At 34.4% G+C, this 13,210-nt stretch overlaps 1 pseudogene across 1 annotated transcript; it reads left to right on the top strand.

Moving 5' to 3' along the window:
- Positions 1-7,912: 7,912 nt before the first annotated feature.
- On the top strand, positions 7,913-10,657 carry LOC145814422 (spermidine hydroxycinnamoyl transferase-like; annotated as a pseudogene). The gene is made up of 2 exons (XR_014357697.1): positions 7,913-8,312; positions 9,639-10,657. The product of XR_014357697.1 is annotated as a spermidine hydroxycinnamoyl transferase-like (transcript).
- The last annotated feature ends 2,553 nt before the right edge of the window (positions 10,658-13,210 follow it).

Below are 13,210 nucleotides of genomic sequence, written 5' to 3'. Positions count from 1 at the left end.
TTACGAACAAGCAATCCATCTAAGGTTCAAAGTTTCGAATAACAAAGTAGAATATGAGGCCCTGCTTGTAGGATTACGAATTGCGAAACTTCTTAACATTTAAGACCATTATGACTCTCAGTTAGTGGTTAACCAACTCACTAGAGAGTATGTCGCTAGGGACAAAAGGGTGCAAGCCTATTTAAACAAAGTCTAGGATGTGGTAAAATCCTTCCGAAAATTCAGGATTGTCAAGATAGGTAGGGAACAAAATTTCCACACAAATGCCCTGGCCACCCTTGTTTCATCAGTGGAAAAGATAGAGACCAAAACCGTTGTAATTGAGTTCTTGCCTCACTCCAGTATCTTGCCAGAAGCAGAGCAAGGCATACAGTCAATCTTATGCACTAGTTATGGCCCAAACTGCATGGATCCAATCATTATGTATACCAGGGAGAGAGTACTCCTAGAAGATATGAAGGAAGCTAATAAAGTCAAGAGAAGAGCGCTTTTTTTGAGATCCAAAATCTAGTTATGGCCCATGCTGGATGGATCCAATCATTATGTATATTAGGGAGAGAGTACTCCCAGAAGATATGAAGGAAGCCAATAAAGTCAAGAGAAGAGCGCCTAGATTTTCGATCTCAAAAAAAGGAGTCTTGTATAGAAAATCCTTCACAGGTCCATACTTATTCTGCATCCACCCAGCGCTTGTTGATAACATCCTATATTAGTTTCATGAAGGAATCTGTGGAATGCATACTAGGGGTGGTCTTTAGCAGAACATGCAATCACTCGTGGCTATTGGTGGCCGTTTATGCACAAGAATGGCTAGGCTTACGTAAAAAAATATGACAAGTGCCAGCGTTTTTCCTCTCTAATCCACCAGCCATCTTCACCCACTAACTAGCCCTTGGCCCTTTGCCTAGTGGGATATGGATTTGATCGGCCCACTTCCAAAGGGCAGAGAAGGTAAGAAATTTCTATTGGTGACAACAGATTATTTCACTAAGTGGGTGGAAGCTGAGCCGCTGAGCATGATCAAATAAAAGGATATTAAGTAATTTGCTTGGTGCAACATCATAACCACGTTTGGCATCATATATTCATTTCTGATAATGGCACGCAATTTTATTACACCCTCGTCAAAAATTACTACTCAAGATTGGGCCTAAAAAACTTCTTCTCAACTCCCTGTTATCCTCAAAGCAATGGTCAGACAGAAGCCTCTAACAAGACTGTGCTAGATGGAATGAAGAAGTGTTTAGAACGGCTTAAAGGAAGATGGGTTGATAAACTATCCAATGTTCTATGAGCTTATCGTACAACACCTAGAAGGGCAATGGGTAGACATCCTACGCCCTGGCCTTTGGAACTAAAGCCGTTATCTCATTGGAAGTCGGATTGCCCACAATGCATTCAGAAATTTACGAAGAGTTACACAATGAACAAGCGTTGGGACGTGGTTTGGATTTGATCGAAGAAAGGAGAACAACAGCTTTGGTTCGGTTGGCGAATTACCAAAAATAGCTCTCAAAATGGTACAACAAGAAAGTTCACCTCAAGGAATTCTAGCCAGGAAATCTAGCATTGCGAAGAGTTCTGGGTAGTTAGAAGAATCCAACTGATGGAAAGTTAGGTCCCAACTGGAAGGGCCCATATAAGGTCGTTTTAGTAGGTGAAAATGGGGCTTATCATTTGGAAGATATGGATGGCAAGGCCGCACCTCGTCCTTGAAACACTACAAACCTTAGGATTTATTTTCATTACGTATTTGTTTCAAAAACAACTTATAAATATGCAATTTTTATGAGATTTTTTAGTTACGTTTTCAAATGGTTCTTTGCCTAAGTACAATTTATAATAATTGCTTGAGTACAAGAATAGATGGCAATCCAGCACAGGATGCAATCATGTCCTGATCGCAGTAATGTTCTAGTACGAAAACAAATCATTTAAGATTTTTTCGAATGGTTATTCTCCAAGCAACACGCCTATTCAGGAGTGTAGGAAGGATTCTGATGCAAAAACATAGAACAATTCTACTTTGGATTGAGGTCCTTAAGACTAAAAATAATTTTTTAGCCCAAGAAATGTGACTTCCCTGCTCAGGAATGTAGCACGGTTTCTGAATAAGAAAGGTAGGCAAATCCTATTCTGGATTGTGTTTCTTGGACTTAGAGGATTGTATCAAAAGTTTTCCTATGTCCATGAAAGCAGACCCTCTTACATATGGGGGTAGTTAAAAAAATTTTACTTAGTCAAAGTTGTTTCAAAGCTTTTACTCAAGTCAAAAATTTTCCGTCAACTTTTACTTGAGTCAAATGTTTTTCAAAATTTTACTTAGTCAAATGTTTCCAAAATTTCCACATCATTACAATTTCTTCCAGTTTTGTCGTAGTCTAATTTCTTCAAATTTTGCGCTTTACCAATTTTCTATAGCTTTGTTGTCTTTGTTGTCAAAACCATCCAAGCTCGGGGGACAAGTAGGGTGCCTTACACACCCATCTGAGCCTAGAAAAAATATTTAGAAAAGTACTTAACACTTAGACAAAAATAAAACACAAAAGCCTTCTATTTTGCAAAAAGTTGCAATTACATCAAAAAGACTGGACCATACAAGAGTTTCTAGGCCATAATTAAAAAAACAAAACAAAACAAAAACAAAAGGCAAGTTTCTTAATCCTTTATCATAGCAGGGGTCTGGGTAACACCAACTTCAACAGCTCTAGAAGAAACAATTCCAGCATCTCCACCTTCAGCAGGGGTAGGAATTTCTATGGCAGGAAGAACATATGGAGCATTAGAAGAAGTTTTTTCTTGAGGCTTAGGGGTAGGAAGTTCAACCTCACTAGTAGGAGTGGCCGCATTCTGGGCACTCGCATTCAGAACAGTCTTCACCTCCTCCTCAGGGTCTTCCTCAAAGCCCACTTCTTCAGCTTCCTCTGTTGGCCATGAATCTTTCTTCCAAGGCAGAATTAGGTCAGAATACTAGGAGGAATTAGGAGTAACCCCAGCCTTAGCCAAGGCAGCCTTTCACCCATTAATAAACATATCGTCTTGAAGCTTATAGATTTGTTGTAGATATTTCTCGTTAATGTCCTTACGGTATTTATCCAACTTCTCATTCTCTTCATTCTTTAGCATCTCATTTGCAGCAAGAGTAGAGGCCAGGTTCTCTTGGGACTCTTCCAGTTGGATCTTGGCTAGTTGGGTTGCACTTTCAACAAGTTCTTTTTTAGTTGTAAACTTCAAATTCTAGTCAAACATCAATTTCTGTATCTTCTCCATATCAACGATAGTTTTCAGAGCACTAGAGGCCTTGACAGATTTGATGCAGGCTTCAGCCTTATAAGAGTCCATGTTGGTCAAACTTTCATGACAAACTTGGATGGCCTATGGAAGAGAAGAATGATTAAACTCAATCAAAATACAAGGAATATAGAAAGCTTGAGTACAAAAAAGCTTACCCTTAAAGTACTGACCACATTGGTACAGATCAGAGAAGCATTATCCAAAGGATGGAGGGAGGCATATCCCAAGGTATGGTAAACCCTTTGCTAAGTTAAAAGCCTAGTTCAGGAACTTCCATTAGGCTGCCATTCTTGGACACATAAAGATAATTAGGGAGCAACATCTGACACCTGAACTAATCATCAGGAACCTTGTAGGACATAGTCTTGCTACCCCTTTATGTCTTGGGGCGTTTCGTAGCAGGATCTTCAGGGTCAGTAGCAGTGGTAGTTGTAGAAGGGGTAAATCATTTCGATTTCATAGATTCAGGGGTAATGAACCCACCAACATTGGAACCAGCACCGGCGGTAGTAGCAATAACAGTAGAAAACGCAACTCCTACTTCCTGCTTCACCTTCAGGAGTTTAGCACCTTTTTGCAATTTGCTCTAGATCCTTATTAGTTTTGGGAAGAAGGGTGATGAGTCTCTTTGAGGCACTTTGGCCTCAAATAATACTTAAGGTCCTCAATTGAGGCTTGGCATTGTAGGTTGTAAGAACATAAATGAACAGAATCTCCATTTGACCAAGGTGGGTGCCCTGGGCTCAGTTTAACTCAAAAACCCCATTCACAACTCTGTACATTGTAGCAGAGAGTTGAATGGGGGCAAGGGACCAAGAACACATGCACTCTCTCAAAAGTGGGTTTAGGGAAAACCTAAACCCTTCCTCAGTAATGGCAACAAGGGGCATACAATTGTAATCTGGGCCACCGTCAAGGTTGTCGCATCCTTTTGCAAACGAATATGGACATTATCTAGGATACCAAATTGTTCACAAAAGGCGGCCAAGGAGGAAGGGGATTCTAGGAGGACGTGATACTTATCCATCAGACTAGAAAAGGAACAAAAATCAAAAAATGTGAGAGAAAATGGGGACTTACAGACAACCAAAGGAAGATCGGAACAGAAAATTATCAAACTGAAAGTGCTATGGTTGGAATATTCTCTCTTACTTTTCTCTGGAAGGAATAGTGAGTATTGAAAAAGGAAGGACTCTGTTGGGAAATTTATAGCGCCATAAATAATTTTGAATGGACATGTCTGTCGCTTCGTATGGCAGACGCGTCGATTTGGGACTTATAGGGTGAGGCCACCTGTCCTAGGACAAAGGCGGTGTGACAAGCGAAGGGACATCACGTCGTTTAAAAATTGAAATGATAGGCATGAAGCCCTAGGATTACGGGAAAAAACTTCTACAGTTGTAATCAAAACTCTGATTCCTTTTTCAGCCTAGAAAGAAAAAGAAGCCAGAATTTGGAGGCAATTGTGCGAGGCAAAAAACGAATCAACATAAGGTAGGACTGGAATTCCTGGGTTGGCAACAGGAAAGAAGCATCGCCAGCAAAATGGAAAGTCAGCCCAGGATAGTTTGAGTCTAGCCTGGAAGCCCAGGACCAAACTAGGTTAGAGAAGTTTTAGGGCAGGAGAAATGCGGCAGAGAGCACGCCTAAGAAGGGTGCAGACCCAGTCAACCCACATCCTTTTATTTTAGGCTCAACCAACTCCTAGAAATCCACATTTAGTGGAGCACAATCCCTAAGAAAAGGAGGCTGGCGTGAGGAGCAGGGGAAGCCTAACAGCCAACAACGATTAGTAGAAGCATGCTATAAAAGGGGAAACAATCAGTAGAATGGAGGTATGCAAACACTTCTATCTGAACCCCACTCAAATAATCTTGCACCTTTATCTACCTCTATCGCTGACTTAGGCATCAGAGGGTCCCTAGGCTGCTCCAGCTGCCCCTCTTCTACCTTTATCCAAATGTTTTTCAAGTCAAGAATCAAGCTATCTCTGTCACGTTACCGCTGTAACCTAAGTGGTTTGATTTTTATCCACAACAAAAGTCATTAGAACAAGAGGGAAATTACCCATAGGTCCTGTTTAAAATATGTGTACACTATTTAATCCAACAACTTTTTGAGTAAACCCAAAAGTCCTACACGTTTCTCTCTTTATCTCTCTCTTTTCTTTTTGTCTTATTCTTTACATTTTTCTCTTTCTGCATTTTCTTTTCCTTCTCTTTGTCATGTCCAACAACCAGTGATCACACATTCCTTATTCTCTTTCTGTTTCTAATATATAGTTATTAGTGACCGATGACCACAATTGATTGGGGTTTACTGGCAACCACCAACCACCAACATTAACTCGTGACTTCATTCTCACCGACGATGAAGAAGATGAGATCTACATCAAATTTGAGTGGATCTACATGAGATCCGACTAGATCTAAAAAAAAATAGTTGCAGTAATACAATATTCTTTCTATATCTATTCTTTCCTTCAATTTCTCAATTTTTTTACCTTTTCTTTGTTACACAAGTCTATTTTTCTGTTTTAATGGAGAAAAATTTCAAATTCTGAATAAGTTGTTTTTAAGTTTAAGTTTTAGTTACAAGTAGTGAAAACTGTACAATTTTACAGTTTCAGCTTTTTTGGTATTGAAATGAATGAAGCTTTAAAACTGCAAAATTTTACAGCTTCATAATATTCTTTAGAACTGTAAATTTTGTAGTTTCATAACATGTTTTTTAGCTTAATAGAATAATGCTTTAAAACTGTAACATTTTACAGTTTCAAAGCTTACTTTTCAGTTTAATCAATATTACAGATTATTTGCTTAAACCCTACAAAAATTGAAAAATAATATACACTTTTTCTCATTGTTGTTTGTTGTTGTTATGTTTTTTAACTATAATTTCTCCATTTATTCTTTTTTTTTTCGGGAAATATTCTGAATATTCCAGTGAATCTTTGATGCTATTCTTGACATTTTCCAGTGATGTTCAGAATACTTTGGCGAACTTCCGGTGATGCTCAAAACACTTCGGCGAACTTCCGATGATGTTCCGGCGACTTTCCAATAATGTTCAATATTCCAACGAGTCTTCAGTGAGATTGACGGAAGTCGTTGGATGTATTAGCATTTTTAAAGTTATAAAAATTAAAAAAAAAAAAAAGAGTTTTTGGTAACAATTAAAAATATGTAAGACTAATTGGTGTAAGTATTTTGTTTTGGGATTAGATGGAGTTTGAACTTTGTATATAAGACTTATTAGTAAATGCCCCTTAGAACAATATTCTAGAACCATCGTATTTATGTCATTTGAGCCTACCAAGTCCACTTGTTCAAATTATTCAGTATGAATAATATTAGGGATCATGAAAAAAATATCATGAAATGCATGATGAAGAATTTTCATCATTTGATTAGTGTGTGGTGTTTTATTGTATGCGTAATCTAAAGATGAAAAATCTTTCATGATCATTTTCATGATATTTTTTTCACGATCCCTAACATTACTCATTCGACATAAATACCCTACATAGGGCTATTTTGGGAAGAGGGTTATAAGCAGCTTTTTGATTAAAAGCTGATTATAATTAATTTTTTACAAGAGAAAGAAGTGAACTATAATCTAAGAAGTGGATTATAACCTACTTCCTAAAAGAGGGCTATGCCATTTGAGCCTACCAAGCCCACTTGTTTCGCGTGTTTACCTGTTGTCCTATTCTTTCCCTTTTAATCATTTACAAAATTCTTTATTGCGCACTAAAAAAAATGACTATAATATAAATACATAAATTGATTATAAAATAAGATACATAACATATATACAGATAAAAAAGATTTTTTAAAAATGAATCTCATACTAAGGCCAAGTTTGGGAAGACTAAATAAGTGCACTTTTTGACTTTTTATGAAATATGGGTTGGATTTGGGTTGGGTTTGAAGTGATGTGTTAGAGAGATGATGTGACTTAAATAAGATGATGTGATTTAAATAGGATTGTGACTTTTTGACTTTTTGGATTTTTTAGAGGATGCCAAACTTGGCCTAAATCTTAAAAAATCGTATCCATTTATATGTATATTGTGACCAGTTTCTATAATAATAATTTTTTTTTTTTTTTTTTTTTTTTTTTTGTAGCAAAACAATATAAGAATGACTCATCTCCATACTATTATATTTTATGCTTCTCTGGATTTCATTTTGTGAGTCCACTCTAGGTCCATAACGATGATACGAATCACTCATCTCATAAAATTTGCAGTGAAGATCGTCAATCAATTTCATCGAATATCAATGAATAGATTAACAAATCACATTTTGTTTTATATAATGGTCTGTTTAAGTTTAAACTCATAGTTTCTGTTTATTAAAAAAAATAAAATAAATAAAACTTGTTCATGTGTCTAGTCATATCCGATAAAATTGATTTTTTGCACAATTCATCTTTACTGTTGGTCTTAGAAGATGAATAGTTCAGATTATCATAGTTGACTTGACATAAGGCTCACAAAATATAATATGGAGGGGTATAAAAGATAGTGGTATTGAAAGGAATCATTGCCTCTTCAGGGATGTTTAATTTGAATGTAAAAAGTTTAAATTAACCCATATTATTATGTATGAATATTCTATATTAATTTTTTTTATTTGTACATCATTCTTCAAAAAAATATCATCCGTCGATGATTAGTTCTATTTAAAGCCTTAGACTTCACAAGAATGTCACAAGCACTTAACAACCAAAAATCTCTCCTCCTCTCTTTCTTCTCTCCAACAATGGTGACCTTAAAGGCCACTTACATGGTGAAACCAACCAAGGAAACACCAACTGGGCTCATGTATTTATCAGAGTTTGAACACTTGATTTCCATAATTCATGCACCTACTGTTTACTTCTATCAACCCTCTGGTGAGTTGACTCTAAATTCAGTAATACATACTCTAAAAGACTCTTTAAGCAAAGCACTCGCCATATTCTACCCTCTCGCTGGGCGCCTCCAATGGATTGCTAGGGGTCGCCTTCAAGTAAACAATCTTTTCTATTTTTTTAATTAATATCTTGTTCTTTTATTTTTGGTTAATTATTATAGGAGTAATTAAATTTAAGGCCCTCAAAGTATGAGTATTGTGTCATTTTAATTACTGATATTTAAAAGTATTTCAATTTAATCTCCAATACAAAAACGTGTTTCAAGTTGGTCTTCCAATCTAACTTAATAGACACATTGGGAAATCAAATTGAAATATTTTTTAATGGTATAGATTTGGAAACCTTCCACCAAAGGAATATTTTATACACAGTAGACAAGGAATCCATTCAATGAAATACAGTTTTTATTGTTTGGCACAACTCGATGAATTTAGTAGATCTTTTTATGAGGCCCATTATTTGTAAGCTTAGATCGAACTTATCCAACTTTTATAGTGTGATGGTTGGTTGTTCACAAACTTGCTATACTTACTTTTTTTGGATCAATATTAGCAATGCAGCTCATCAAATGATATAATTAATTTGTATTATAGAGCTACAAACCCAATCAAACCCAATCGAAGAAAATGTTGAATTGAATTGTACTGGTCTCTATTGGGGTGTTCTAAGCCTATATATCATGAATTGAACTAATTGTTTTCATTTCAAGTTTTTTTTTTTTTTTTTAAGAGAAAGAAAGAAAATAGTATACATTGGGGATCATATTGAAATATTTTCAAAAAGTATTTTAATTTGGTCCCCCAATGCGTCTATTAACAAAGTTAGATTGAGGAACTAAATTGAAACACTTTTTATATATTATGGATCAAATTGTCATAATTTAAATATTGAGGACCAAATTGAAACATTTTATATATTGGGAATTAAAATTGACACAATTTAAATATTGTGGAACCAAAACGACAAAAGACTTGTACTTTCAGCAACCAAAATATAATTAACCCATTGTTATAAGGGCAAATTATACCAATAATCCCAACATTTTGCCACTTATGTTATTTTGGTTCCTATACTCTCAATTGACTCAATTTTAATCCTTAGTTTTGGATTTTGCATTAATTTCACCCAATAGATAACACCATTAAGGTTTTTGATAAAAAATTATCACTAAGTTTGTTGACATTAAGTTACTAAATTAATCAATGAAACATGCCACTCATTTGTCATAAAAATAAATGTTAACAATTGAAATCAATTAAAGCAATTTGAGACAAAATAAAAAATTTCAAGTTAAAATTGAACAAATTAATATTATAAGGATTAAAATTACACCTGTCAGTCAAGATTTAGGGGATAACGATGTGATTCACCCTTGTTATAATATTTATTCTAATAGAACTTCCTGTAATATTTTCAACAAGATCAACTGCAACTCCATGGGTGCCCAGTTCCTCGAAGCTGAATCCGAAGCCAAAATTAATGACTTTGGGGACTTCTGTCCGAGTTCAAAGACTAGAGCACTCATACCATCAGTGGACTATGACAGACCAATTCATGAACTACCATTGCTTTTGGTTCAAGCAACCAAGTTTAGCTGTGGTGGATGGCTTGGGTATATCACATATCCTAGTTGATGGTGAATGTGCAGCTCACTTCATCTCCGAGTGGGCCAGAATCGCTCGCGGAGAAAAACCAGAGAACTTCCCATTTCTTGATCGAACAATCTTACAACTTGAGGATCCTTTGCCAAAAACAAGCTTTGATGTATCGGATTTCAACCCACCACCGCTCTTAATAGGCCATTCGAGCAACACAGAGGAGCGAAACAAGAAGACCGTCGTGGCTATGCTAAAGCTAAGCAAAGAACAAATCAACAAGTTGAAGAACAAGGCTAATGAGTATCGAAATAGCGCCACCAGTACTAATCGCGCCTTTACAAGGTATGAGAGTGTTACTGCTCATATGTGGAGGTGTGCATGCAAGGCACGTCAACATGAAAGCGAGCAGCTAACTAACTTCGGACCGTTGTGAATTTTCGTAGCCGTTTGCAACCACCATTGCCTAAGGGGTATTTCGGTTGCACTGCCTTGCCAGTAGTTACAACCACTACCTCGGGGGATACAGTGTCGAAACCATTAAGTTATACCGCGGAGAAGTTATAAAGAAGGTGACAGATGAGTACATTAGGTCTTGTTTTGTTTTTCTGAAAAATGAACCAAATTTATCTATGTTTGGAGCTTTCTGATTGGACTCGACTACCATTATATGGGGTGGATTTTGGGTGGGGAAAGAACATTTATATGGCACCCGGAATAATTGGACATGATGGGAAAGCATTCATCCTCCCCGGTCGTGATGAAGATGGTTCTTTTCTTATCCCACTACAGTTGAAGAAGCACATATGGATGCCTTCAAAAAGTTCTTTTACGACGATATCTAATACCATGTTAATGATATCTATTGTCTTCAAAAAGTTATTTTCTTATTTCATTTGTAGTATTTTATCCTAAATATTTATTTCTTGAATAGAGTTATTCCTTGTATTGTAATGAAAATAATTTGTGAATAATCTTTTGAGCCTCCGTTTGGGAAGTGGGTTGGCTTTTTGGCTTTTTGGCTTTTTGGCTATTTTAGCCTGGGCTATTTTAGCCTGGTTTGGGAAGGGCTTTTTGGCTTTTTGGCTTTTTTGACTTTTTTTGTGAGAGAGGATTGTAATGATTATGGGTTGGATTTGATGTTTTGTTTTTTGTGGCTAAAATAGCCTATTTTGTTTTTTGTGGCTATTTTAGCCAAAAAAGCCTAGGCTTTTTCTTGCCAAACGGATGAGTGCACATCTGGTGATGGCAAGCATTTTGCCACAAATCTTTATCTTTGGTTTGGTTCTCAGGATTTGTTCTCTAAGTTTTGGGGGGAAAAAAAAAATGAATAATTAATTTTATGAAAAAATAATAAATAATAAAAGAACTCATCACTTTTTGAGGGAAAAAGTAATTTTAAAAATTAAAAAATAATATTTTTTTAATATTTTTTTTATGAAATAAATTTTTATTTTTTTTTAAATTTAAAAAAAAAAAATGATTCTAAAATTAAAAATGCCACCCCCGAGAATTGCTCAAGGATATCGGAGCAACGTTTGTTACTGTAGCAATGTAAAGTAGCTAAATAGTAAGATTACTGGGATATTGCTGATACTCTTATCACTTTGTTTGAAACAAGTCATTTTAATAAATTTTTTAGTTAAAATATGAAGTAAAAATTTAGTATGTTTGGGGCATTTTTTAATTTTGTATGAAAAAACATGGAGAAAGTAAAATAAAAATAGAATGCTTGATTTTTTTTTATAGCTTGTTGACTTTATAGTATTTTTAATTACATTTTGACTTCTAAATTAAAATTCACACTTTTCAAACGATGTAGAGATGTTCAAAGCTCACTTGAGTAAAGTTGTTAAACGAATTAAATTATTCACGCTTGACTTATGTCTCCAGTTTGTTAAAATTTTGTTTGAGATCATTTTGTTATATAAATAAATCAAGAATAAATATTATTTAAAACTTATTAATTTTTCAAATCAAACTTAAATAATTTACTTCTCAACTTGATATACTTATATGCATTATAAAAAATCAAATTAATCAAACTTCACTCGTATTTAATTTGTTAAAAACTCAATTAAGTTTGGCTTATTTTGTAAAGAAGTTAAAATTGAATATATCTTAAAACTCGTTATATTTTTTAACTTGAACATTCTAATACTCTACTTGACTTAACTCATTTACGGCTTTACACTTGAATTGAAGAGCAAGGTATAGAAAATAACGAGGCCCAATAGGCCACAACAAAATTGGAAATGGCTGGCCAGCATGTGAAGATGATTGTATTTCATTTAACATTCAACTATGTATTACTGTCCGTCTTAGCACAACTTATTTACAATTAATCATAAAGAGAAGGAACTTTCAATGACTTGTTTAGACCCGAGGCCGAATATTCAGTCGTGTCTTCGTGTGGTGTTTTCTACTATGCTTTTAAAACGACGTTATTTTGATATTATTTTTTATTTGAAAATACATAGGTTTAAAATGGGTGTACTATATACATTTTTAATTATGTTATTTTCTTTTTTAGTTATAATTAATTTTTTTCTTTAATTGTGACATTATTTTAGTTATTACTCATGAAATTTTTAATTATATCTCATGTTGTATTTAGTTATGACATGTATTTTTTTTTAGTTATGATTCAAAATTTTAAAATTATATAATTTTCTTATTTAGTTATAATACGCATATAGAACAAGACGAGGGCGACAATGTAGTAGTAGTGAGGCAACGCTAATGGATCCGCAATCTCCTCTCTCTCTCTCTCTCTCTCCTTGAGAGAAAACATATGATCTGCTTGGGATTTCGAATCTGTTTTATGTTGTTTTTGGTGATCAATTTGATCATTTTTGCTCTCTATTGGAGCTTTTGGTTTTTCAATTTTTGTGGCTTGAATAGTGTTGTTTGCTAGAATATGAAAACCTGTTGATGACAAAATTTACATTGACATTGTATCAATGAAAATTAATTACAAATTAATGACAAAATTTATAATTTTAATTATTAATATTTGTAATATTTTTTTTTGTAATTAATATTTTCTAACATCACTGGCAGGTTATTTTCCTAGAAAAATATTAAAAAGTCAAAAAAGTAAAATATCACAATATACATGAATCAATCCTCTTTTTTTTTTTTCTTCTCATAACTATTTATTCAACTAAAAAAAATCATTCTAAATATATTAACTTTTTTCACCTTATAAGAAAATTTAATACTAAAAGACTAATAAAAAAAAGCCAAGTTATCAATCATAAAAGGAGAAAACATTATTTTTTTCTCCTAAACTATCACTCAAAAATTAATTAAACCCTATTATTTTAATAATATCAATTTTATACCTAAATTATCTGATTGTGCATGAATTTTATCCCCAACGTCAATTACCGTTA

This window comes from Camellia sinensis, unplaced genomic scaffold, assembly GCF_055761805.1.
Source record: "Camellia sinensis isolate YWXY unplaced genomic scaffold, ASM5576180v1 Unanchor10, whole genome shotgun sequence".
Classification (NCBI taxonomy): Eukaryota; Viridiplantae; Streptophyta; class Magnoliopsida; order Ericales; family Theaceae; genus Camellia; species Camellia sinensis.
The sequence above is the reverse complement of the archived record's forward strand: the minus strand, read 5'-3'. Positions and strand labels throughout refer to the sequence as shown.